This window comes from Sceloporus occidentalis, unplaced genomic scaffold (assembly GCF_023333645.1).
Source record: "Sceloporus occidentalis isolate IW3139 unplaced genomic scaffold, rSceOcc1.0.p SCAF_6, whole genome shotgun sequence".
NCBI classification, from domain to species: Eukaryota; Metazoa; Chordata; class Lepidosauria; order Squamata; family Phrynosomatidae; genus Sceloporus; species Sceloporus occidentalis.
In genome coordinates, this window is record NW_028316986.1 from 102561442 (window position 1) to 102588633 (window position 27192).

General features: G+C 40.9%; 1 protein-coding gene across 7 annotated transcripts in view; it reads left to right on the top strand.

The window, feature by feature from the left end:
- The first annotated feature begins 10526 nt into the window (after positions 1–10526).
- The window catches only part of HS3ST5 (heparan sulfate-glucosamine 3-sulfotransferase 5), a 220883-nt gene continuing 204217 nt past the window's right edge, over positions 10527–27192 (top strand). For all 7 annotated transcript variants that reach the window (XM_089528504.1, XM_089528505.1, XM_089528506.1 and 4 more), the window contains exon 1: positions 10527–11121. The gene's annotated coding sequence lies outside the window, so the exon portion shown is untranslated. The remainder of the gene's footprint in view (positions 11122–27192) is intronic.

Genomic DNA, 27192 nt, shown 5'->3' on the forward strand with positions numbered 1-27192 from the left:
GTGTATTGTTAAAAACGTATAAAGTCAGAGGGGGAGAGAGAGATGTGTTCGACATCAACAACAAGTTAGGAGAAAACTGCTGAATTATTTAGTTCAGCGCTTAGTCTATGGGCACACTGTGATTCAGATATTTGCTGTATTTTGTCACTCTTGCCTTTATGGCAAATGCACAACAAATCGAAACTAATCACAGCTAGGAGCATCAGTGGCCACTGTCACTGCCTCTGCTCTGCCTCCTCCTCCTCGATCTACCTCCTCTTAACTTTATTAATATCCTGCTTTTTGGTTCCAAAGCAAGAACTCAAGGCAGATTACAAATTAAAATAAATACAATAAGCATACAAAAGATCAACCTTAGAACAGAATTAAACTACTCATGACGTTAAAACAATGTAAAAATACTGTATTAATAAAATGATATAAGCAGTTTAGAAACAAAACAAAGTATAAGTAAAACAATAGTGCACTTTCTTAAAAGCCTTTTCTTTAAAAATGTTGCATTTCCAAAAGCCTGTTGGAATTTTAAAAAAAAAATGTCTTTGCCACCTAGAAACAGTACAACAGAAATGGTGCCATTCTAACCTTCCTGGGAGGGAATTCCTAGCTGCAGCCTTTGAGAAGGCAATATCTTGTGCCACATCTGTGAAGATGTGGGACTGAGATGGGGGCCTCAAGTCTTGAGCATCTCAGCAACTAGGGAGGCTCATATGAGGAAATATGGTCTAAATCCTATTGTTAGTCCTGTGTATACTCATTGAATTAATGAGATTTATTTGCCTGTTGATTCACCATGCAACAAAGGATTCAAGGGCGGGTTACACACTGCCATATAGTACGTATTGTATACGTACTAGGGTTAGGAAGGGGCGGCGCGACGTTATAGAGGCGCCGCAAAAAGAAGCTCCGAAATGGAGCTTCTTTTTTGCTCCGCGTGGGAGCCGCGCGGTTTAGCTGCTACGGCTCCCTCGCGGAGCAAATGGCGCCGGCGGGGGAACGCCGCAAAGCAGCGGTTTGTATCCCGCCAAGGGGTCTAATCTAGCTGGGACTACCAAGAGGATTTCAAACAGATAGTCTGGATCTAAACAGTATAAGACTTCAGAGGTCATGGCCAGCACTTTGAATTGTGACCAGAAACAGACTGCAGACAGTGGAGCTGTTGTAGCAAAGATCACTATAATGCAGGGGTCCCTGTAACTCATGGGTTATATGTCACATGATACACTTTAGGTATTAAATGATTTATTAGATTCTGTGAAATCAGCCTCATCCAAGTTGGTCCATGTGGTTAAAAAAATACTGAAGGCATGAACAAGACAGGCAAAACTAACTAAGGCCCGATTTAAACAGGCCTTTGCACCACCCCCGTCACGTGCTAGGGGTTGGCCGAGGACGCAGCGTCCATACCAGCCTCACCCCTAGCATGTGACAGGGCGCCAAAATGGCGGCGCCCTGTACACATGGGCACCACCATTTTGACACGACAGACGCATAGCGTCTGCACGTCCCGTCGTGCTGGCGATGTCACAAGTGCGCCATTTGCGCACTTGGGCATCACAAGCGTGACGCAAAAAGAACTGTTTTTGCAGGTTCTTTTTCCACCGGCAGGAAGACTCGCCATTTGGCAGCTGAGGCTTCCCGCCGGCGGAAACGGAGGTGGCGGCAGACCGCCCTTTTTGGGCAGTCTGTATCCCGCCCAAGTGGCCAGAGGAGCACTTTAAAAAAACTGTAAAGAGAGAAAAGGAATAAAGGAATAAATGGCATTAACCAGAAGAAACAGAAATTGCAGAAATAAAGTAGCAGTGTATCATTATCCCATTTCTACTAACCAGACAATATTTTTCTGTATTCATGTCTGATTTTTCTTCAAAGCCATTTTTGTAATGTCTGATCCTGCAATTCTGTCCTGTCTTCTGCAAATCAAGTTTTGTTGATCTCCTAAAGTAGACTTTATTCACTGAATTATTCAACAGAATATTCCAACCACTCTCTCAAATACACTTTTAATCCCCATTTCCACAAGTTGAAAGGTGATTGTTGTATCCAATTAACTGCAGGTTTTGGCTCCCAACAAATGTTCCAACACAGAGAAAGGGTAGAAACCTACACTAATTGGATTCAATGGTGATGATTAGCTCCCTCTCTTTTCCCCTGCATGAATCCTCTAACTTATTCTTGCATCTGGCTTCCTTTGTGCCACTTTCATTTACAGAAATTGACTTAAGGGCACTTCTCTGGTAAAAAGCACTGATTCAATGGGGACTGTGCCAGTCCTTATGCTGTCCATCCCATTATGTCCACATGATGGGAAATTAGTAATGACAGTATGAATAGCTCATGCAAACCAGGAATTCTTGGAATGCCATAATACAATGACAGATATGATTTCTTGGCTGCATCTAGATATATGGTTTTCCACATTTGATTTGATTTAGGGCTACTGTATAGAAAAAAAGGTAGTGAAATTAACATAAGGTCAAACTAGAGAGTGAGGTAGTCAACTTAACTGAGAGTGTTGTAGTTGGCACTTGTTGTTCTGTTTCACTTCCTTGTGTATTAGGGATGTGCACAAATGATCAGATCCAATTTGGCTGTTCATTTGGTGCTTTGGAAAATGTCCATTTTGGACAATCCATTTTGATAAAGATCCCAAAATTATCAAGATTCAAAACTTATTTTTTTAATACTTCCCATTGACTGTAACTGGAAATTTAAACATGTTTGTAACTTTGTCGACATCTGAATTGGATACAATTTGTATCTGAAGATTGGTTCAGTGGCTTATGAGGGGAGAAATCCTAAAATGTTGGGATGAGACTTGGGGGAAAAATAATGCACGAAATAGGGTCAAAAGGGTGGGTATGGGAGGAAGTAAATCTATTTTATGTGTAACAGGTTGTGGGAGGTATGTTGGTGGAAGTGAAAGAGTCCAATGGAGGGAAGTGTAGTATAGACATCTTTTAATGGTATATCACACAACCAAGAAGATCTGGCAGAATCCTACTGATGCAAAAAATGTTGCTACTTAATGTCATGTTGGTGAGTGGAAAGAACTATGTGGTCCAGCCTAGCAAGGTTTAGATGGACAAGAAGAAACTTGGTTGGGAAAAGATCACCCACCCACCCCATCAACCTGACCCAACCAAGCCCAGAAGGTTTACATGTGTAGCAATAGGAAAGAGTATTTGGGAATGGCATCACTAGGGTTTGTGTCAAACACACACACATACCTCATTGGGATCCTCCAATACCACACCATACAGAATCCTTAGTGCTGTTTTTGTACTACCATTACTCATAAACTGCAATTCCTGTATATCACTGAATGTATGGCAGTAGTTGTGACATAAACAACTAACAAAATTAAAATTATACCTTTAAATTACAATATCATATGCACAGCCTAAATCTATTTACATGTATATAGCAGCATGTGGTTAAAGTTAAAATGTGGTAAGATGCAATGTTTTTAAAAAAAGATTTTAAAAGAATATTTTTTTAAAAAAAATTAAAATTTTATTTTGAAAAAACAAACCTTAGGGCCTCTCCTTTCTTCTTCCACTGAGCCGTGCCCCACTCCCATTATCTCTTTTAAAAGGATTCAGGTGAATGTCACAGTCTGTTTCTGCCAAAAAGCAGGTGTTTGGGAAGCAGTGGTACCCACTTTTAGGGTGCCACGTGGTGCAGCCCACACACCCCACATGATTCACTGGGCAGAAAGATGGGGCTATCTCCCATTATCTACTTGTGAGGCTATCCTGCTGCTGAAGTACCTTGACTAGTAACCTCTTAAGATCTGAACGCATAAGGTAGCAAGACAGAAACAGGGTCCTGTTGGTATACCACTACCACACTGTTAACCAAGTATCCCCTTGCTCATGAAGCTGGAAGTGATCTTGAAAGTAGTGTTGCTATCCTAGTCCCTGAAAACTGGGTTAGATGATTTTGACATATATACTGGGCTCCCTCATTAAGAGTAGCTTGGGATTTCGTAGCTTCTATAAGCCTGTATCAGCCAATATTTGGCCCTATGCATGCTGACAGAGACAATCTAATTTCTCCCTCCATTATTATGGATCGATCATACTTAACAGTGTTTGGATTGAGCAGGGGTTGCAAGATGTTTTCAAATCATCAGTCCTCATAGATTAATAAAAAGATTCCCAGATGAGCTAGGGGATTTTCCTGCTGCTAGAGCCCTGTTTGACCAGTGGAACAGTCCTGAAGGCTGCAAGAACCTGAAGGCTTGACATGATCACTCCTAAGCATCCTCCCCTTAAGTGAATACTGCAGGCTCCTTGGTATTCTGAGATGTTCAAATTAATTAAGTGCTTATTGTACCAGTGACAAGAGAAAGGTGAAATATTTGGGACAAATCTACTGTGTGATGGTTTGGGCAGTTAATTTCTTCACTGTTTCAACTGCACCAATATGTCTCCCCAATATCTAGAACAATAGACAGTTCTAGGTTGTTAAGTGGCTATTATATTTTGTACTACACTCCTGAGAAAACTTCCACCATCAATTTGTAACATATTTTGTACATAAAATGGTTGGAATCTATTCCTGCATGGACTCAATGTTAAGAATAGATTCTGGTGAGGTAACTGAATCAACTACTACTTTAGGTTTGATGGATGGATCTTAATTTGTTTACCTTGAGGACGTGGGATGTGGAAAACCAGAGCAGATACACCCCCATATCCTACTTCTGCAAGCCAGATTCACACAATATGAATAGAATATTTTAATGAAATGTTTATTTGTCAGCTGCAAGAGTAAGACCAACAACAATAAGCTGCCAATAGTTAAGGAACAAGGGACTGGAAGGTATTGCAACAAGGTATTTTCTGAACACAAATGAGGAACAAACAAAGCAAAGGGCTCAAAGAAAACAGCTGCTAATATTTTTCTCTTGTTCTTAGTGAGCTACTCTCTTTCTTTTTAAGGTTGCTTCTGCCTCGGTGGAGATTGCTGACAAAGTCTTACATCCACAACCAGTACAGTTGCTGTTTTTGTTATTTTAACAATTATTGAGCACCAGCAATCTCTGTGTCAGCTATTGCACAGCACACAGAAAATATAAAACTTTTCAGATTGCTCCTTTATGCCCCAAAGAGGATCATACCAGCCCCAAATCAGAGATGAATGGTTAGTATGAATCATATCACATTTTGTTTTCTTATCTGAAGTTAATGTATCTGAATTACTTCTTTGGTTCTTCATATTCTTTTCACTAAAGCCCACATGGGCATACATGCTTAAAACTGCAGACATGACATACAGGTAAGTGGCTATCTAATTCTTTATAACTGAATATTTTATTGTTGTAGCCTTTTATGTTTCGTATCCATTTCTATTGTGATGTATTACTATGAGAGATTACTTGTCAAACTGACAAGTTTACAGTTTTGTTATTTCCAAGATCAATAAGTTTTAAGATGATTTATTATCTTGCTTCCTTGCTATGGTCAAGGGGAAAGCATATCATTGACCTTACTCACTTTTCTCTTCTGTAACATTAAATTTTCTTTAATAAACTATGTGTTCACAGTGGCACAGCCAATGTATTTTATCCACCCCGTGTCTTAGTAATAATGCAAGTATTTACTAACAACATATTAGCTAAACATGCATTAGAAGGGTTGTCTTAAATCTAATTTAGTAACAAAAACAAACTTGAATAATAGTGAAGGAGAATATGTATGGCTGCAAACTGTCGCTGATTCTTATAGGCTAGGTCTGCGCAGTGTCATCTTCTAAACAAATAGTAAAGCTCTTGCAACGTTTGCATTGCCTTTGTTGATTTCATTGGAGAGGGAAGAACAGATTGAAATCCCCCTGTTATTATTAAAGTGGGAAAGGGCCTATTCATGTTGTTTGTCTGCTTATTCAGACATGCAGTTCCAGAATCTACTGCCATGTAGTAAACGCTTTGATAGTGACAGGGTTGTCAGAGACAGTGATTAGATGAACTGTTGGCAAAGAGAAATGAGGTGATCTAGCTGTCACTAACTAAAGTATTCAGATCTGAGAGGTACGGTGGTCTGAAGAATCCAAGAAGGAAGAAACCAGAAGCTAGTGGCCTCTGGGGTGAAAAGGCAGAAAGTCAAGAGAAGCAGAACAGGCCTAAGAAATGAAGGCTAAAGCTTGGGAAAGAGTGATTCTGATAAACAAGGTACAGGGAGCAGGGAAAGATGAAAGGGAGTGGGCTAAGGGTAGAACTGCATAGCATGAGGTGCTGGAGCAGTAAGAAGTAACATGGTGATGAAATAATCTTCAATTGCCACCTGAAATTTGTGATGTGTGGTCAAAGTATACATCTGGTATGTACTTTGAGTTAAAATAGAATTATACACATTAAGAACTGATTCACTGTATTAATTGTACTTCCTGGTCAGCATCTTGAGTCTCAGAACCATGCTCAAAAATCTGGTGTAAGAGGTACAGACACATGTGTAAGAGGTACAGACAAATAGTAGTGATGAGTGATTTCAACTATCCTGATATTTATTGGAAATCAAACTCAGTCAAAAGCTCAAGGTCTAGCAAATTTCTCACTTGCCTGGAAGGCAATTTCATTGCCCAAAAGTTGGAAGAGGCAACAAGGGGATCAGTCATTTTAGATCTGATTCTAACCAACAGGGATGGTTAATGAGTTAATGGGTCGCAAGTGGTGGGATGCTTAGGTGGGAGTGATCATGTTCTCCTGGAGTTTGTTATACAGTGGAAAGGAGAAGCCAGGCAGAGTCAGACACACATTTTAGACTTTAGGAAAGCTAATTTCAATAAACTCAGGGAAATACTGGGGGTAATCCTGAGGTCAGGAATAGTAAAAGAGAAGGGTGGATGGGATACTGAAGGCACAATTTCAAACTGTACTGTTGGAGAGGAAATATGGGAGGTGTCTCAAGAAACCTCGACTAAGGAACTTTCAACTGAGCTAAGTTTTAAATGGGACATGTATAAAAAATGGAAAAGGGGGGGAAATCACCAAGTTGAAATTCAAACAAATAGCTAGCACATGTAAAGTCAGAAAAGCAAAAGCACAAAATGAGCTCAGGCATGCTAGAGAGGTTAAATACAACAAAAACGGATTTGGGGGGTATGTCTGTAGCAAAAGGAAGAAGAAGTAAATGGTAGGGCCACTGCATGGAGAAGATGGTGAATTGCTAATAGGGGACAGAGAAAGGCAGAATTACTCAACTCCTTCTTTGCCTCAGTGTTCTCAGAAAAGGCAAAGGGTGCTCAGCCTGAGGAAAATGGAGCTGAGGATACAATAGGAGAAATGCAGCACAGAATAAGTAAAGAGGAAGTATAGGAATCTACTTGAATTTAAGGCTCCAGGACCAGATAACCTATATACAAGGGTATTAAAAGAATTGGCAAATGTAATATCGGAGCCATTGGCAATAATTTTTGAGAACTCCAGGAGAACAGGAGAAATCCCAGCAGACTGGAGGAGGGCAAAGGTTGTCTGCATCTTCAAAATGGGGAAAAAGAGGATCCCAACAATTATCACCCAGTTAGTCTGACATCAATTCCAGGAAAGATTCTAGAACAGATCATTAAACAGAAGATCTGTGAGCACTTAGAAAGCAGCACCATAATCACAAAAAGTCAACATGGGTTTCTGAGAAACTAGTCATGCCAGACCAATTTGATCTGCTTTTTTGATAAAATTAACAACTTGGTAGACAAAAGGAATGCTATAGAGATAGCATTTCTTGATTTCAGTAAGGCCTGTGCCAATGTCCCCCATGGTATTCTTGCAAACAAGCTAGTAAAATGTGGGCTAGAGAATGCAACTTTTAGGTGGATTTATAATTGGTTGTCTGGCCAAACCCAAAGGGTGCTCAACAATGGCTCCTCTTCATCCTGGAGAGAAGTGACTGGTAGAGTGCTACAGGGATCTATCCTGGGCCCAGTGCTATTTAACGTCTTTATCAATGACTTGGATGAAGGAATAAAGGGCATACTTATCAAATTTGCAGATGACACCAAATTAGGAGGAGTAGCTAATACCCCAGAGGAGAGGATCAAAATTCAAAATGACCTAAATCGAATTGAAAGCTGGGCCGAAACTAACAAAATGGACTTTCAACTGGGAGAAATGTAAGATACTGCACTTAGGGCAGAAAAATGAAATGCACAGATAGGATGGGGGTCACCTGGCTTAAGGAGACTACATGTGAAAGGGATCTAGGAGTCCTAGTAGACCACAAGTTGAACATGAGTCAACAGTGTGATGCGGCAGCTAAAAAGGCCAATACAATTTTAGGCTGCATCAATAGAAGTATAATGCCTAGATCAAGGGAAGTAATAGTGCCACTCTATTCTGCTTTGGTCAGTCGCACTTGGAATACTGCATCCAGTTCTGGGCACCACAATTCAAAAAGGATGTTTACAAGCTGGAGTGTGTCCAGAGGGCCATCCAAATAGTGAAGGGCCTGGAAACCATGCCTTATGAGAAAGACTTGGGGAGCTGGGTATGTTTAGCCTGGAAGGGATGGTTAAGAGGTGAAGTGATAGCCCTGTTTAACTATTTGGAGCGGGGTCACATTGAGGATGGAGCAAGATTGTTTTCTGCTGCTCCAGAGACTAGAACACAGAAGAACGGAACTCACTGATTTTGCTGTATGTAAAAGAGTATGTCTTAAGAGAGAGAATAATGGAAAAGCAAGCTGGAAACTGTACTTTATAATTTTGAAAACTGGAGATTTCAATTGTCTCAACTGAAGACCTTGATGCTGAAAAGGCTGTGCAACTCTGGAGGTAGCCATCCTGCGACCTGTGCTACCCTGCTTCCTTCCTGATCTGAATTATTGCCATTTATTTGAATTGTTGCCTCTTATTGACTGCCATTGATTAGTAATTTGTCTTATAATCATGATTTGATGACAAAGATTCCACAGAATTGTATGTGCTCTTTGAGAAGAGGATTTTTTCTACATTTAACTGTTGCCATATTTAGTTTACAGCAGAACTTTGGTAGATTTGGACTATATTGGACTTTTCATTAGCAATTTCATTGGTAGCTATTTGTACGGTGATTAAATATTTCACTGTCTATCATTGGATGTTGGTGTTAACACATATTAATATATTTTGATACATAAAGGTTTTTTTCTAGTATCTTCATTAGTTTTTAGTATATGTCCTTTGGTATACATAGTGTTGGGACACTTTGCTATTCTCTCCCTATTGTTCTGGACTAGTGTTAGTGGGGGGGAAACCCCTGTTGTGTTTGGTTCTACAGTAAGGGCTGTTTGACAGTGGAAGACACTCCCTCGGAGTGTAGTGGAGTCTCCCTCCTTAGAGGTCTTTAAACAGAGGCTAGATGACCATCTGTCAGGGATGCTTTGATTTAAATTTCCTGCATGGCAGGGGGTTAGACTGGATGGCCCTTGAGGTCTCTTCCAACTCGACCATTCTATGATTTTACACTTGACTGTGTCAAACATGAATTCACCACCTATAGTGGATCTCTATACTAGATATATATCTCTATACTAGAGAGTGCTGCATCCACACTGGAGAAACTGGGTCCACAACACACTCCAACTCCCAGAATTCTATAACCTTGAGCCAGAAAAGAGTTAAAGTGGTACCAAACCGGGTTACTGCTCCAGTGTGAATGCCCAGTGAGTCTTAAAATGTTGCGCCAGACTCCTCTGCCAAGGGTTGTTGGGTTTGCAGCAACTCTACCCGCCGAGTCAGGTCATCCCCAGCCTGGCCAAGCTCCTCAGGAGGGCAAACGTCTGTCCCTTCCCTTCCCTGCCCACTACCCCCGAGCCTGGCATCCAGTTGGTAAAAAAGGCTTGGCATCTCCTGAAACAAACAGCCTGGGGTCATAAAACACAGAGAGAAAGCAGAGGCGCCAGCAGCTGCAGCACCAGCGAAGAAGAGGAAGAGGAGGAGGAGAGCCAGAGAAAGAAAGAAAGAAAGAAAGAAAGAAAGAAAGAAAGAAAGAAAGGGAAAATTTGGCGCCTCAAGGGAAGCAGCTCCATCATCCCTCTCAGGCTGGGAAGAGGCAGCCCAACGGAGAGCAACCCCGAGGGAGCAGGGGGCAGCCAGCCTCAGGGGGACGGGAGGAAGGGCCAGAAAGGCGGGAAAGAGACTGCTGGATTTGGGGAGGACCTGAGGAAGAGGAGGAAAGAGGGTGTCTGTGGGGAAGAGGGTCTGGAGGAAAGGGCGCCAAGGAGAGGGAGGAGGCGGCTGCTGTCTGTGGAGAAGGAGAGGGTTAGGGAAAGGGGGAGGAGGGGGGTGCCTGTGGGGGCCAGTGTTCGGGAGGGGAGGAGAAGCAAGGTCTGAAGGGGAAGGAGTTTGGGAGGAAAGGAGGAGGAGGAGGAGGAGGGAGAGGGAGGCGGGCGGGCGGGCGCCTGTGCGCAGCTGATGCCCTGCTGCCGCCCCCTTGGCAGCCCCAGGGAGCACAAGGCGGGCTCCTGCGTGCCACCAGCTCTGCTGCAGCAGAGAGAAGGGGGCGAGGGGGCCCAACCAGGAGTGGGGGGGGGTGCCTCTGGGGTCTCGCTGCCTGGGCAGCCACCAGCCCCACAACATGCCGGCTCCTGCTGCCTCAGGAAAGCGGGAGGCGTGCCGCTCGCCCTCCTCCTGCTGGACCTCGGGAGAGTTCGGGGGCTGTGGCTGGGAGTGAGCAGGGCAAGGCAGGCGCCTGGGCTGCTGCTCCAGCTCCCAGACTGGAAAGGAGGGAAGCAGGCGGCGAAGGGTGGCACTGCTTCGGCGGCTGCTTCGGCTGGGCTTGCGCGGCGGGGGCGAGCCTGGCTCTGCGGGGATGCGGCGCCCGTGCCTGGCTTCAGGACTGCCTTTGGCTCTCCCTCTCTGAGGGGCTTGCTCTCCCTTGCTCCCCCTTTTCCTCTCCTTCCTTCGGAGCCCTCTTCCTGGACAAGGATGCCGTCCTCCTCCCAGCGATAAAAGAGCAGCAGCACCTCAAGAAAGGAAGCAGCAAAGGCAGCCTTGGACCCCGTCTCTCTCTCTCTCTCTCTCTCTCTCTCTGACCGACTGCCTCCCCACCAGCCGCCTTTCCTCCCTCAGCAGGACTTTCTTTCTTTTGGGGGGGTCCCCTTCCTCCTCCCAGCTGCTGGAACTGCACCACAAAACGGCAACGTGAGTGTCCAGTCCCCGTGGGGAAGGGGTTTTTTGGCTATATTGGCCCAATATAGTTTGGGGTTGTCTCTCTGTGTGTGTGTTGTGTGTGTGTTGTGTGTGTGTTTTGACGGTGAAAGTGTGCTTGGTTTGGCAGCCCTTTCTCTGCTTCCCCTCCTCAGCAAGCTCTGGAACAATGCAGCGCAGAAGAAGAAGAGCCCCTTCGCCTTAGGCGCCTTGGTTCTCTCCTCGGGTGCAGTTTGGGGAAGGTGCTCTTCTTCTGCTGCTCTGTATTGTTCCAGAGCTTGCTGAGGAGGGGGAAGCCAAGGACCTTTTCACCTGGAGCCCCCCATGGCAGGTAACGTCTCTCAGGTTTGCATCCAGCTCCCCTTCCACTGGCAGAGCTGTGCCCCTTTTCAGTGGGCTTTTGCAAGTGGCTTGGGTTTGACAGCTTGGAATGTCGACTATGTGCCCCGCCTGGCCCTGGCAACTTGGACACAATGGAAAAAAGCTATAGAGGTGCTGCAGAGAAGGGGCAGCTTTTGGGACCCGGGTTGGGCGAGGTTTGCCCCTCAACTCCCCCCTTAGGATTATAGAATCTTAGAGCTGGAAGAGACCGCAAGGGCCATCCAGTCCAACCCCATTCTGCCATGCAGGAACTCTCAATCGAAACGCCTCCGACAGATGGCCATCCAGACTCTGTTTTAAGACCTCCAAGGAGGGAGATTCCAGCACTCTCCAAGGGAGTTTGCTCCACTGTCGAACAGCCCTTGCTGTCAGGACGTTCCTCCTAATGTTGAGGTGGAATCTCTTTTCCTGGAGCTTGCATCCACTGCTCTGGGTCCTGTTCTCTGGAGCAGCAGAAAACAAGCTTGCTCCCTCCTCAATATGACATCCCTTCAAATATTTAAGCAGGGATGATGCAGTGCCACTTCCTGCCATCGGAGCATCCCTTCTCAGAGCACCTTCTGTGTTGGGCATTTCTTCTACACTTTTGGACCAAAGAGGTACTCCTGCGGATGAAAACTCATCAGTTCTTTCTCTCCCCTCCCCAACCCCCCTGTTTCTCATCTGTTTCACAGCAGGCTGTAAATGTGAAATATGGTTCCCTTTAGGGAAGGCTTAATATTTGCAAAATGTTTTATATCAAATTAGTGCCTGGCTTCATTTCACCAAGGATCACACACATATATATATATATATATATATATATATATATATATATATAATTCTTCGTGTTGGAACGTCTTTCAGATTCATTATATAGCTCTGGTTGACAAATGTGAGAGGCATTTGGCTGAGTTGGGGGGGACATTCTGAGGAGCCCCCCTTTTTAATTTTATTTTACACCGCTTGGCATGATTTGTGTGAAACATATAAAGCCGGTAATTGCCAGAGACTTTTTAATGGATTTTTGCTAAACGGTTTCAATATTTCTTCCTCGTTTTATAGGCAAGTGCTTTGACAATAATGTCCTTTGGAGTTTCACTCCAGAAGCCTAGACTTTCTGAGCTTAGGGAACTGAGCACTATAAAGGTATTTCAGGGGGTAAAAGCATGAGAGCCATGTGGAAATACTTTCCTAGGAGAAAGGGATAGGGCAAACTGGGCATTAGTGCCAAGTCTCAGATTTAACGGTGGTTCTTAGAAGAAAGAGAGAGGTGGCAGTAGTCACAATATAGAAACCACACTCTTGACTTCAGTGAGATCACGCAGAACAAGTCAGTCAGTGGATGGGAGACACTGTGTCTAGTATTTGCCCTGCAGATTTCTTTTCTTATTTATGAAAGGAGGAGAAACTGCTGTGACTTATAGTTAGGGTCCCCTCCATTCCACAGGCAAAGCTCCAGTAGCACTTTGAGTAGCTTAAAGTATTCATAACTGGGGGCTTGAGCCAAGAATGAGGGGTACCTTATGAGGGTTGGAGGGTGAAGCAGTGCTGTTGATGACTTCAATCAGCAAGTCAGCAGTAAATATTCATTTAGAAAGAAACAGGTAGCATCGCATGATGACATATATTTCTCCATTTTAACATTATTAAGTGTTAATACCCAAAGCTTGTAGAGAACTATGAGGATATTTTAGTGATAGTCATCTATGTGAAACTATTACAAAAGTTGTCATTCTGTTTTGAATAAGCATGCTGTGTTCTCTCTGTGTGTGTTTCAAAGTATGCAATTCAGTATCAATTTTGTGTTTGCTTTTTGAAAGTCGACATTTACGTCTTTAGAACAATAATATCTGATGACTCTACGCTCAGTGCATGACTAAGAAGAAATTCAATGCAATCAGAAGGTGAATGTTAATAAAGAGGGATAAGAGATTGTGTATGGAGGAAATGTTTTCCAAATTTCATGCTGAAATATCTATGTCTGATCTTATGGCTCTATATTTTTCTTCAGAATATTAGTTTAGAGTCAGTTCTGTGAATGTATTCCCACTCTCCATGAGATGAGTCTAGTACCATTTTATAAATACAAGAATTAAACTGAAATGTTTTAAATAAAACTTGCAAAGTAAAATTCATAGATTGCTCAGTGATGCAAGGCGTACCTTTCTTGAATGCATGCTTGCAAAAGAATTAATATATTGTGTTGGAAGTATTTGGATGTTCTTATGCTGTCTTTCTAATCACATGTTCCTGAATCTAACATCTGTGGATTTTAAGCAAGGACACCTTACAGTCTTTTAAGAAAGGATACCGTCTATTAAAATAAATGGAATATGAATTACAGGATAATGTAATTATTCATTGGATCTTTAAGAGAACTTGTTGCACTTTGTTATCTATTAGGCTACTGTTTTAAAATGCAGTCATTGTGTGGCCATACCAGAGCCTTATGAGTTAAACACCTTGTCTTGGTTCCATAGGGCTGTGGGTCTTCCAATAAATCCACTCTTGACCCAGCAATATCACAAGTGTACAGCTGGAAGGGCATGATTGTTCTCTTAGGAGACCTTGGATCTTGAAATCATTGTAAGCAGTGATGTCAGGACAAAAGCACTGTATAGTACTGAAGCAGAACATCATACTGTTCACATCTTACATTTTTATGTAAGGCATATGACATTTAAAGAAGTCATAAAATTATGTGCACTCTGTTTGAAGGGCCATACAAACACACATGGGGAATGGAAAATGGAATATTACTGAGAGCATGTGCTTTCAGACCTTTCTTCTACAGATTATTGCTGGGGGTTCGAGGGTGTTATGCATGTCTCTCCATGCACATGTATAGAATACTATCTGAGATAGCTTAGCCTACATCACTTCCTAATTTGCATATTAAATCTGTCATTGGCACACTTTTATATTTTGCCAATTTGTTGCCTTTTATGTCTGCTTTTTTCATTTGACAGCCAAACACTGATGTTGTGGTACTGATAATTGGCTATAAGCTGCCTTGGGTCCTGTGCAAACAGAAAAACAGGCATTAAATAAATAAATAAATAAATAAAGCATGTTATCCTGCTCTCTCTTTGAGATAAATTTCAAATAAGAATTTTTGATTATCCTTGTGGGTAGAAGAAAGCTCAAAACTTGAAATATCAATAGGCAAGAACCAAAACTGGATACACACATAGAGCTCAGGAAGCTGGACTATTGAGGATCAGGGGCTACTATTCCAAGTTGTTTATTTTGCTACTTTGCTGTGTTTTACTTTCAGCAAATTACTTGGAGGATAAAATGTGTCAGAACACAAAACTCACATGAGTAATAATCTAATTTCCAAGGACTTTTCAAACACATCAACATGGAACTTCTGTTCTGATGCAACACTTGCCATACATATTCTTCTTGAGATGACAGTCATCTCAAAGGAGGGAAGGAAAGAGCCGCAGAATTGTTTATGCAGCTCACTCAGAAACCTTGGGTCCCCATGGAAATTCTCCAGAATAAACACGCACCAATATAATGGTCTGTAGATTGTCATGGGCCTGGTGATTTTAGGATGTATTTTTTAAAATTATGTTGGTTGAAGGAAAGTAGACTCAAGCTGTTTAACAGTCATGGGGGCTTCTCAAATGTATGAACTAAGAGCACATGCCCCAAATTGTTGGGGCATTTTTCTTGTGGACTGTATGTGCAGTTAAATGCATCTTGGGGGTTATTTCAAGGAAGTTAGATAAGCAGTTCTTCTGTTATTGTGTAAAGAAAACACACAGGGTTCATTTTTCCCTGTAGTGAAAAACAGTATCTATTCAAATTATAGCAATAAACTCTTGTAACTTAATGGCTTGGCTAGTTTTGAATAAATATGTGTATTAGTTGTAGTATCAAATGACAATCATATATACAGTGGTTCTACTGCATTGTACTAGAGACTTAAGAAAGATAGATAACTGGACATTATTTCAGTGGCACTGGCAAATCTGTGAAAGATCTTTAAATGGAATAAATGTTTTTGTCCAAATCAGTGTCTTTAAGCATTAATTTCTGTATAACACAAATCTTTGATTTGTGTTTTGCTTTTGAAAGAAATGCACACAGAAGTGTGACGAAGAGAAATAGCTTAAATGTGCATAGATATAAACAAAGGCAGCCCAGAGTAGGTTTTGCTGTGTATTTTCAGTGTTAGCCAGTGAATTTATGATTCTGTAGGGGACTTTGTACTCTTTACCTTCCCACACTTTATTTATTTAGAGTATTTACCAGTAGTTTATCTCCTACCTGTTATTTCAAAACAGCATTTATTGGGAAGCATTATGAATATAGCAGATATTGTGAATTGGTAGTATATCAGTAATTACTGCTTATGCATGTTCAGATACTGTAGTGACCTCCAGCGCTTGTGAGTGTAACACTTGTTGTCCTAAACTAGAAATACCATAGTTGAATGAAGACGGTAACTCTATTGTAACTCTGTGGGGCCCTTCAGTTCAGAATACTTTGTCTATTGTTATCACACTGTTTCTATGTTATCTGCAATGAGGGCTGGTTCTGAACTTGCATGGAATGAACCTGCAAAGTTAGATCATTCAGCCATGATTAGCTATTTCATGAGTACCTCTCTTTTCAAAATTTATAAATAGATGCACTCCTTGGTGGTTGGATTGCTTTTCTTTTACTTTCCATTTCATTTGTTGTTGCTGTTCTTTGCCATCAAGTCAACGTCATCTTTTGGTAACCCCATGAAGGAGAAACTTTCAGGATCCTCAGTCAACTCCCCTGTAAACACAGGGGCCTTGATTGAACCACTCCATCTATAAAGTGGTCTTATTTTTTTTTTTTTCTTACTGCTTGCAGGTTTATTATCATTACCTTTTCCCCAATGAAGCACATTATTTCCTGGCACAGGTTGAGTCTCTCTTATCTAAAATGTTTGGGACCAAAAGTGTTTTGGATTTTGGACTTTTTTAATTTCAGAATTCAGTTGTCCCTCCACATTTGTGGGTTTGACATTTGTGGCTTGGTTGTTCGTGAATGTTAAACCCGAAGTCCCTCCCACCTGGAGAAGGCTTGGGAGATGCTTCTCCAAAGCCTTTCCAGGGCAGCAGGGGCCAGAGGAAGGGAGCACTCTGTTCTCCAAGCCCCTGCCACCCTGGCAATGGCTTGAGAGATGTTTCTCACAAGGCTTTCCAGGGCGGCATAGGCCAGAAGAAGGGAGTGCTCTGTTCCCCAAACTCCTGCCTCCCTGAAATAGCTGCTGCTGGGGGTGGGTGGGTCATCCATGGTTTTTACATATTCACAGGGGTCTTGCTCCCTTAACCCACGTGAACATTGAGAGCCGACTTTACCTGGATTTGCATATACACACATAATGAGATATCTTGGAGACAAGATCCAAGTCTAAACACAAAATCCATTTCTGTTTCATATGCACCTTATACACATATTCTGAATATCATACTATACAAAAAGTTTAATAATTTAGAGTGTGAAACAAATTTGTGTACATTGATCCATTAGAAAGCAAATGTCTCACTCTCAGCCACCCATGAAAAAAGTTTTGTTTTTTGGAATATATTGGCATTCCAAATTCTGGATTAGGGAGTCTCAACCTGTATGTCCAAAGTATGACAGCCTCACTTTAGTTATAGTGGCCTGATTTGCGCTAGGGTCCGTTAGTCTTTTTAGCAATCCACAGGATGTGTAGAATTCTTATGCCGGTAGGATTCCATTTCAAATGAGTTAATGCCCCCCATCTGCTTTCTTCACTGTCCAACTTTCACAGTTATACAGAGAAATCAGAAATACTATAGTGTGGATTATTCTGACTTTGGTGTTTAATTATCTTAAATAGATGGATGTTTATTTCAATTTCATATTTATCATTACATTAGATTTGTTATGAACATGTACTGAAAAAATACTTGGAGATCTGGAAGTTGACAGCAAAACTGATGTGTGCATTACATTTGAGAAATACAGAATTAGTTAAAATAAAAACAACAAACTGAAATTCTTATCCACTGAAAGTACCTTTCTGTTTGAGATAAACTTCATTAGAATTTGTTTATCAGTATAATTAAAACAAAAAGAATTAGCTATTGAAGTCTGCTTTCTAATTACAACTTTTACCTAAATTTTCAATAGATTCAGAATGGACTGAAATGTGGAAAACTCAAATCAAGCAGCTGTTAGGCAATATTTCATTTTCATAGAGAGATAAATTGCATTGTCATGCAGATATATCCCAAGACCTCAGCAGACCTAATTCTATGCAGAAATGTTACACATATAATTACATTTTTTATGGAGCTAAGTTCCCATTGTAAAGAAACTTAACTCTACAAGAAGGTTCCTATTGTTAAGTGCATAATTTGCATTGAAATGTTAACTTTAAAAAAAAGTGATAGAGACAGGCAGATATAAGAAAGGCAATTGGTTTTCCTACTGATCGCACAAAGTAATGCAACAACACTATGTTGAACAGTTTCCCCACTCCCTCAGATCTTACAGAAAAGTGGTTGTCACTGTTACTCTCTCCCCATGCTCTTGGACTTCAGTTTTCATACTCTCTAGCCTAAATAGCCAATGGTTAGATGAAAGGAAATGCAGTACATGGACACTAATTTGCAGCCCCTGCTGTAGAACAGACACAGTATAGGGCTGATACCTGTTTTCATTTGTATTGGTTGGATGAAACTACCAACTGTGAGCAATATTCTGACCCCACAGCCTTTTGGAACATAGCCAGATAAGGTAGCTGTTAGGTCATTCTTCCTCATAATTCAATTTGCATTAATTGGCAGAGAAGAAATCATGTACCACTTGATCATAATCTTAATCTCATCTCTTGATAGCCTCAAACTGAAAAAAGGACAGAGGAAGCTAAAATTATTCACTTAATCCAGTTGCGTTGTTTTTATGTGAGAGATATGATGCAGCGTAATTTTTGGGTTTATCTAAGAGAAGGCTGAGTAGTGACTTACTTGTGAAGATAGTTAAATACTCAAGTAACATCTTGATTAATGCAGCTGTCTTGTCAAGAACACAACATTGCCCAATGCAGTTGTTTTCATATACTGAAGGGGCAATTGTATGCTAGACCTGAAAGTACTGAAAAGAAGCCCTCAGAAACTTGTAAGTTATTTGCAAAACCTTTTGCAGAGAAAATTGCTCAGATATATTCAGACCTGTATTGCATACACTTTAGGGAGTTAAATGTGGACAGTTTGGTAGATGAGTTTCAGTTTATTCAACCTCAGGATGTGAAAGTCGCTTGGAAATATGAGGGCAACCATTTGTTGGATATGGATAAAATGAATTGCAGCTCAGTCTGTACAAGAAAGGAAGTTCTATTGGCCAACAGGAAACCAAATCAGAAACTGGGATTACAGCATGTTCTGGATGGGGTCGCACTCCCTTTAAAGACCAAGTTTGCAAGTTGAGTGTGCTCTTTGGGTCAGCAATGTTTATAGAAGGCTAGTTGGGTGCTTTTCTAATCTCTGGCTGGTATTCTAGATGTGCCACTTCCTGTGGAAGGCAGATTTAGTTACAGTGGTTCCTGCTTCCATCTCTTCCCAATTAGACTACTGTAACTCACTCTTTGTGGAGCTGTTTTTACAAAGTATTTGGAATCTACAGCTAGTGTAAAAATGTGGCAGCGAAACACTTGTCTGATGTGCACTGTAGAGACTACATCTCACCACTCATGTGAATTGCATTGCCTTCCAATTTGTTTCAGGACTTAGTTCAAGGTGATATGGGTGTATGTATGTGCCTTCAAATTGCCTCTTGATTTATGGTGTCCCCATGAATTTTATAGGGGTTTCTTAGGCAAGGAATACTTGGAGGTGGCTTTTTCAGTTCCTTTCTCTGAAATGCAGCCTATAGCACATAGTATGCCTTGGTGATATCCCACCCAAATACCAATCAGAGCTGACCCTGTTTAGCTTCCAAGATCAGACAGGATCTACTGCCTTTAGGGTATTTTGATCTTCTACAAAGGCTCAGTGGTTTGGGGCCAGGATATCTCCAAAACTTATCTCTTCTTGTGTCAACAGAAACCCTATTGCATGTCCCACCACCACAGGAAATTAATAGCAGGACTTTGACTGTAAAACTCAAGTTGGGCTGATTTCATCCTTTTTTGAACTTCTGGAAGGCAACCATGTCCACAGTGTTTTTGTGGACTTTGATCCATAAAAAAACATATCTGGCTTTTGGAACTGTGTTAATTCTGTGTTTAAAAATGCTTTTAAAACAGTTTGATTTGTTTTGAGGAACATTTTTATATTGGCTTGGAGGCCTTTGCATGTGGAGAAATGATGAATAAAAATTTGAAATAAATAAAGTGTCTAGGAAGGCACACATTGTCTGCTCCTGGTGGACCTTGTCAAGCATTAATTTTCTTTGTGCCTTATTTTAGACTTTTAAAAAAATTAAATTTAGATTCAGTGAATTTTGATGTTTATTAGTGAAGGTACTGACACCTAAAATGTGTTGGTGGGGTTTGTGAATAGGCACAAGAAAGGACAAGGAAGCAGTTAACTGCTGGAAGGGAGAGACATTATCTGAAATGTCTCACTTTTGAATAGCCCACATATAACTAGCCTTTCATTTTTCTTTTATTGTTACTGATGGAACCAGTAGAAACTTCTGTCAGCATAATGAGTAGGGACATATTTTAGCAATTTGCCATCTCCTCGAACTCCCACATCCTCTAAGATTCACTGTAGATGGATGGTTGGGTGGGTGGGAATCCTTCATAATAGTCTGGTTTAGGAGGCTACTGAGGCAAAGGAGGATGTGTGTGCTGAAAATCATTTTCCATTCCACAAATGGAAACCTCCACTGGATTACTGAGCACTCCAATCAGTGGAGTGGCATCACTGAAGTGGCATCAGTGGCATAAAGCTCTGCACTTTCAGTATTTCTTTGGAGATTTGTAAGCCACTTTTTGATTCACAAATATTCTCAAAGCAGAGAGCAGCCATTTTAATAAACATTTAATTTTAGGTATCAACAGAAATAAAAATTATAGTGGTTTTCAAAGAAGTAGCTGTGTTAGACTCTTGCAGCATAAAAAGGAAGAAGGGAGAGGTGAAAAAATGTTGCAGCACGATTAAGACTAATTAATTTTTATTTTCACATGCACTTTTCTGGATATAAATCCACTTTTTTGAATGCAGTACAGTGAGAAATTAAGGCCTCGGGCACAAAACATATTTATACAGTTATGGGAGTGGGACAGAGGCCCTGTTCAGATGGTGAAAATAATCCAGGATTTATCCGAATTGAATCTCTGTTGTTCACATGCATCCCGAATGCACCGAATTAAGGTTGTTGTTGTTTTGCGATGGTGGTGTGTGTGTGTGTGTGTGCCAATAAAACCACTTAACCCGAAATAATTGATAACAGTTTTTCCCCCCCGAGTTGGGTTTTTTTTAAAGATTCACATTGTCAGCAGTGTGAATAAGGGATGCAAATAGATCCAGGATAATTTGGGATTAACCTCTGCAAGCTTTGAATGTGTTTCGAATACATTCTCTTGGGCGCCTTACAGACCGCCTGTTTGGGGCGGCCTGTAACCGGCCCTTTCCCTGCTGGATCAGGGCCTCAGATGCCACAACAGCAGCCTCTGAGGCCCCGATCCGCCGCTTTCATGGCCGTGGGGAAGCAGCAAAAGGCCGCTTCCCCGCGGCCTGGAAAGGGGTGTCCTTGGGGCTTCAAGCCCCAAGGACACCCGATGGCAGCGGCGAGGAGTAGAAAGGGGCCACTCAGCCCCTTTCTCCCTTGCCTCCCTGGCGCAGCCATCTAAAGGCTGCGCCAGGGACACAAACCACAGAAGGAGCTCTGTTGTGGAGTAGTTCAGTAGTTCAGATGTATTCTGAGAGTTCAGGTGTATTCTGAGAGGATTCAAGACAGCATATCTTAGTGGAATTTGTAGTTCTGTTAAAGGAGAGGAAGATTAATAGTATAAGAGAAGAAGTTTAAAAGAAGCAAGAAACAGTTAAGGCTTGAAAGAGTTCAGTGAGGGAACTGAATAGCAAATAACTTGTAACTATTAAAGTACTGTAACTACTGTAACCATACGTTCTGTGAAACAATCTTGAAGAAGATACAATCTTACCACATGATTGTAAATAAAGTTATTGTTTATTTATTATTGGAAGAGTATTGGCCTAGCTGAATTTATAACAATAACTTCCCAAACAATATGCTACCACAGATAAAACACATATAAGAGAAGGACACTGGGGAACCCAATCCTAATTCATTTAAAGGAAAGTGTATTAAGGGAAGAAGTGGGGCAAGTGTCAAGCACCAAGCGGTCTTCAGATGTTTATGAGATAAAAAAAAAATAGCCTTGAAACATTGATGGGAGGACCGCCTTGGTCACAGTTGGCATCTGGGTTTATGACAGAGTCTTGTCCCAGTATGACCATCCATGCTATGTATCCTGTTGTAAGTGAATAATTGTTTAAGATTTGGAGGCTGATTGTAGAACTGAATCAGCAGTTTGCTCCATCAGCACAGAAGATAAAACATAACTCAAATAAACTTGCTTCATATTAAAGATGAAATGCTTGCCTAAACAAAAACTATTTAACACTATGCCTCAATAAGCTACACTTTCAGACCAGGCAAAATTCAGATGAAGTAGATTGCATAGACATAGGGTGACATGGAAATGCTGTGGTAGTCATATAAAAACTTTTGATTCTGATAGGGGTGGTACCTGCAGTAGAAGCTCACCAGAAATCATCATGAGGTATATTAGGCCTGAAACAGATGGGCCAAATGATGTGTTTTCCTCCTGCTTTTGAAGTATAGCGTTTAGCTGATGCATGCCCTGAATGCAGTGGGAAACCATGCCGGACCAGCAACATCTGAAAAGAATTGGGGCAAAAAGGAGTGGTAAAATACTGCTCCTCTTTCCAGCCCAGTTCCAAACTCCAGTGGTGGCCCAGATCAGGGCCAGACATGTGCGGTCATTGTGGCCCCAGCTTGTATCATGCTAGGTCGGCCCTGCCACAGTTTTTTGGACAATTGTGTTGTTTTTTCCTAAAGCAAAAATGAGAATATGAAACTTTAGAGTCAACCTTTAACTGTTTAACCTCCCCTCTAGATGATATATGGTGAAATATTTTGAGCATGTACAATAAGCATGCATGCTTAAAACATTCCTCTATTCTGAAGTTAATTTGGAGGGACTAAGAGAGAACAGAAAAGAGGACTACTCTGACTTGCTCTGCTTATTTGGTCCTGCTCTGGTTTGATGAAGCCAATTAGAATCAGAACATTAACATCAACTAAAGTGATCTGGGGAATCTCTTAAACAATTGGAATTGCCACTAGTTCTGTATCAGAGGCTAAAAAGTAAGTCTTTTTCTGGTCAAGAAAATGAAATAGTAATGCAAGAGTCTGAAGCTTTTCCTCCAAATTGGGCCACCAAAAGAACATCACTGGCAAGTTATTAACCAAGGAGAAGGATTATAGTTGAGCCAACCAAAAGAACATCACTGACAAGTCACTAACCATTGCTGATTAACATCCTCCTCCTCTGTTTGGGACCTTCTTAAAATATATTTTGCCAATCCTATCCTGTCCTGCAAATGTGGGGAAGGCCTAGGCTACCATTTGCCAGATCCATTGAATATTGCTTCAGGGTGTCTGAATCATCTTGAAGTGGCAGTGTCCGAAAGGTACCTTGAGCATCTTCAAATGGCAGTATCTGAAATTTTTTTTTGCATTTAGTCATCCCAGAAGCATGGCTTTCCCAGTAGTGTGGACTTCCTGGAAGGATAGTTATCTCATTCACTTACTGTATTTTCCTGCGTATAAGACGACTGGGCGTATAAGACGACCCCCAACTTTTCCAGTTAAAATATAGAGTTTGGAATATACTCGCCGTATAAGACTACCCCTCTTCCATTGCACACCAAATAAAAATTTAAAAAAACCATCAGATTCGATTTCAAAATGGTAATTTTTATTCAAATGCATATGACATGCAGGTACTTAGCAGGAAAACTTGTTGTATACAAAGCCTGCTTGGGCTGGTCAGCTCTCCCTGCCTGCCCAGCCCTCCCTGTCTCCAAGATTTTCTTCTACCGTACTTGTACAGCGCCGCCCTTGCTGCTTTCATACAGTTGTCACATATGGAGGGGATGCGGCTGCAGCCGTTTTTGAGCTCCCCCCACCATATGCGGTGACCGCAGATTCTCCAGTCTGGCTCAGAAATTTCAGCACCCGTCCTATAAGACGACACCTGGCTTATAAGACAACCTCCGACTTTTGAGAAGATTTTCCTGGGTTAAAAAGTAGTCTTATGCGCCAGAAAATACAGTACTTCTTTAGTAAAGGAGGAAAAATTATTAAGCAGTTTTCAAAAAAGATAAAGAGTAGAACATTATCTTCACATTGAACTGGATCCAGATTTGCTCTTCTGTTTTTTCCATTCATGGACAGAAGGTGTATCTAGTGGAGATTGCCTGCTGGATATGACAAAGATGTTTATTTCCACTCCCCACACAGTTCACATGGATAGTGCAGTCCTCTAGAGCAATTTTCCAGTTATCTTGGGGAAGAGGGACTCCATTAGAAATGAAGAATAAGCAAAAAATGTTCTGACTCTTTCTTTAGTATCAGCAAAAGCCCAGTGAAAGTAGCATTATATCCAACTCACCATCATATTGTAGGAATTGCAAGTTTGAATTACTTGTCACCATCTTACCTCGAAGAAATGTAAATGTATGACTTACGCAGTGAATTAAGAATGAAAGTACTCTTGTGTTAGAAATACAGTCTTGATACTACAGAAACTACTGTTTTGATGAAAACGCTTTTTGAGGCTTTTTTGATTTTTCAGTTCCTAGCATATTCCCTTTGGACAATTTACAGAAATACCTAGATTACAAGTCTGATATTTTAAAATATTTTTGTAATAGAAATGTCTGACATTTTTTATGAATGAAGTCATTCTTATAAAAGTAGCTAAGGTTCTGACAGATAACAGGCTGAGTAACACTGATGTACAATATAGCATTATTACTTTGTACATGTATTATGAGATAACTGGGTTGTATCATAACTGGTACTAAGAGATTTTGGACACTTAGTGTTAACTATGGCAGTTAATTAAACATATGCAAAAATTTACATAATCAACATGACTGCTAATATTTATTAAATTTAACAATTGTATAATCCCATTAGTATTTGGATATTTTAGATTCAGTTGTACATCAAGCCAATTCATAACTTTGTTAAATGATCAGTATAACTATCCAGATAATCGAAGTTGTCATTAGGATAATTACTTAAGGGGAAAATTTCAGATAATTGGGATACAGTGTAGAATAATTATTTTGTAGGCAAAATAAGATGTCAAAGATCATCATTACAAAGAAACTATGATTTTGTGTAATTTATTAATCTAGGATAACAGTGTCTAGAGTATTTATCTTATATGCCTGTTTACATGTTGCTACACATGAGTATTATCTTTAAAAATAATGCAGTGAGTTGATGTACTTTTAAAAAAGAAAAAAATTGTGTCAGTCAATCAATATAACTACAATTGATTTCCCTCTTTCCATTCATATCAGTGATGGTTTTTCCCCCCTTTTAGATTGAAAGTAAAAGATAAACATAATGTTACTAATGTTATGTTTTCTTGTGGCTGTGATCTTAAGCACCTTACTTGGAAGCAAGTTTCATTGATGCTAGCAGAACATCCTTTTCTAGGAAATGTATTGACGATTAACGAGGAAGAGAGGAACGGAACAAAGAGTTGAATGAATACAGTCTTGAAGAGAGCTTCCTATTAACATTGATCTTAAATTTACTCAGCAATTACAGTTTAACAACACAAAGGGAATGCAGTTTGCTCAGCTCGGCAGGAAAGAAAGAGCTTCCATCCAAATGTCACTTTGATCCTCACTGAACCAAGGGTGCATCCCTGGTTGAACTGATGGTTAACTAATCAGCCAGTGTAGTTCTGACAGGAGGTTTCTGTTCTTTATTCAGAGACCTATTTGTGAAGTTGTGACAGGGAGAGAAGAGAACTTGCTGGTGCTGGTTCTCTGTCTTTTTTGTGCACAGTATTAGATCATGGGAAGTGAATGGCTGGAGTAACTTACAACTAATAAAATCAGGCTACATGTGAACAGATATATCAATTTTATTAGTTGTGAGTAAAGAACAGATATATATCCATATATTTGTGTTCTGAGTGCATTTTCTATTTCCCTTGTATATCACTTTGGTAAGTTCAGGTGCCTCTAGGCAGAGGTCAGGTGATTACTTATTTTTTACTTCCTATATATTTTGTTTTTTCTCCAACAAGTTCAGAGAAGCATACATTGTTCCTTCTCATGAATCCACCTCCTTTTTATCTTCACAATAGGTCTGTGTAGCAGGGTGAGCTGAGAGGGAGTGACTGACTCAAGGTCAGCCAAGCAAGTGTTGTGGTTGAGTGAAAGTTTGACACTCTAACCACATGAAACAGTCTTGTTGAAAGTCTGCCTTGCATGAATAGAAATAATGATCTGTGTACAGGAGAGCCAGGCGTCACAAACAGTTTTCCAAAGTTGGCAGTATAAATGTGCAACTTTAATGAGACAGGATGGTTTACTATAGGCAGAAGACACTATTACTAGCGCATAATTCTGGCACTCTGTAAAGGAGGGGATTCACCTTGGTGCTTATTTGCTGCTCTCCCATTTCTATTAATTTGTTTCTGTGACTAACTCAAACAAGAAGTTTCTGAATGTATGACTTTTTAAATACATTTCTCTAGTGCTTCATAGAACTCTCAGAAGAAAATCTTTTTTCTGTATTTAAGCAATAGCAGGAAGAAGACACTTTTATTCCCAAATCTTTCTAAGTGATTGGGAGGCACTTATGTACTTCAGGTGGTGCTAAATGTGACAATTTTTTGCCATCCTTCAGTGAAGGTAGAGAAAAAGACACCAGTGTCACTTTGCTCTGTGCACCTTCAGTGAAAGGAGGCAGTTCTGTTCTACATGTATCTTTGGAAGATGTTTGCTTGTGTCATTAGGACCACCCCTTCATAATACCTGGAAGGAAAGCCTCTGGTTGACTTGATAACGGTGGGGTGGGGGTGAGGAGGAATGAATGCAGCCACTCTAAAAGAAAACATTGAGAAGGCAAAATGATATTTATCATTACTTTGCAGAATGATTTAGATTACACTAAAATTATCAAAGTGGCACTGCCCCTAAACAAAAAGCTATACAGAGTGGAGCTAGCAAAACAACAATTAGAAATGTTGAGTTCTTGTTGTAGACAAGCCCATAGTAGGGTTTATTTACAATGATCAGAAGGAACAGATGGCTAATGGGTTTCAGTCCATGCCCGAAAACAGTGGGATATTTTCTGTTCATAGTCCCAATGTCATGGCTGGATGCCCAACACAATATGTGGTACAGAAAAAGAGATCTGCAGGTGAAGGCAAGGTCGAGCTACAGAATGACACAGAAGGCTGGAGAGAGAAGACTGACAAGTTGAAACAGTCAGCATTAGACTGAATGTGGGGGAACTGGAGTGTGGAAGTCACAAAAAAGGAGCAAATAGAGCATAAGGCTGTGGAAGCACAATGAAAACTGCATCAGTTACAAGATAAAGCAGCAGGAGGAGGAGCAGCCATAACAACAAAATATGTAAGCAAAACAGCTG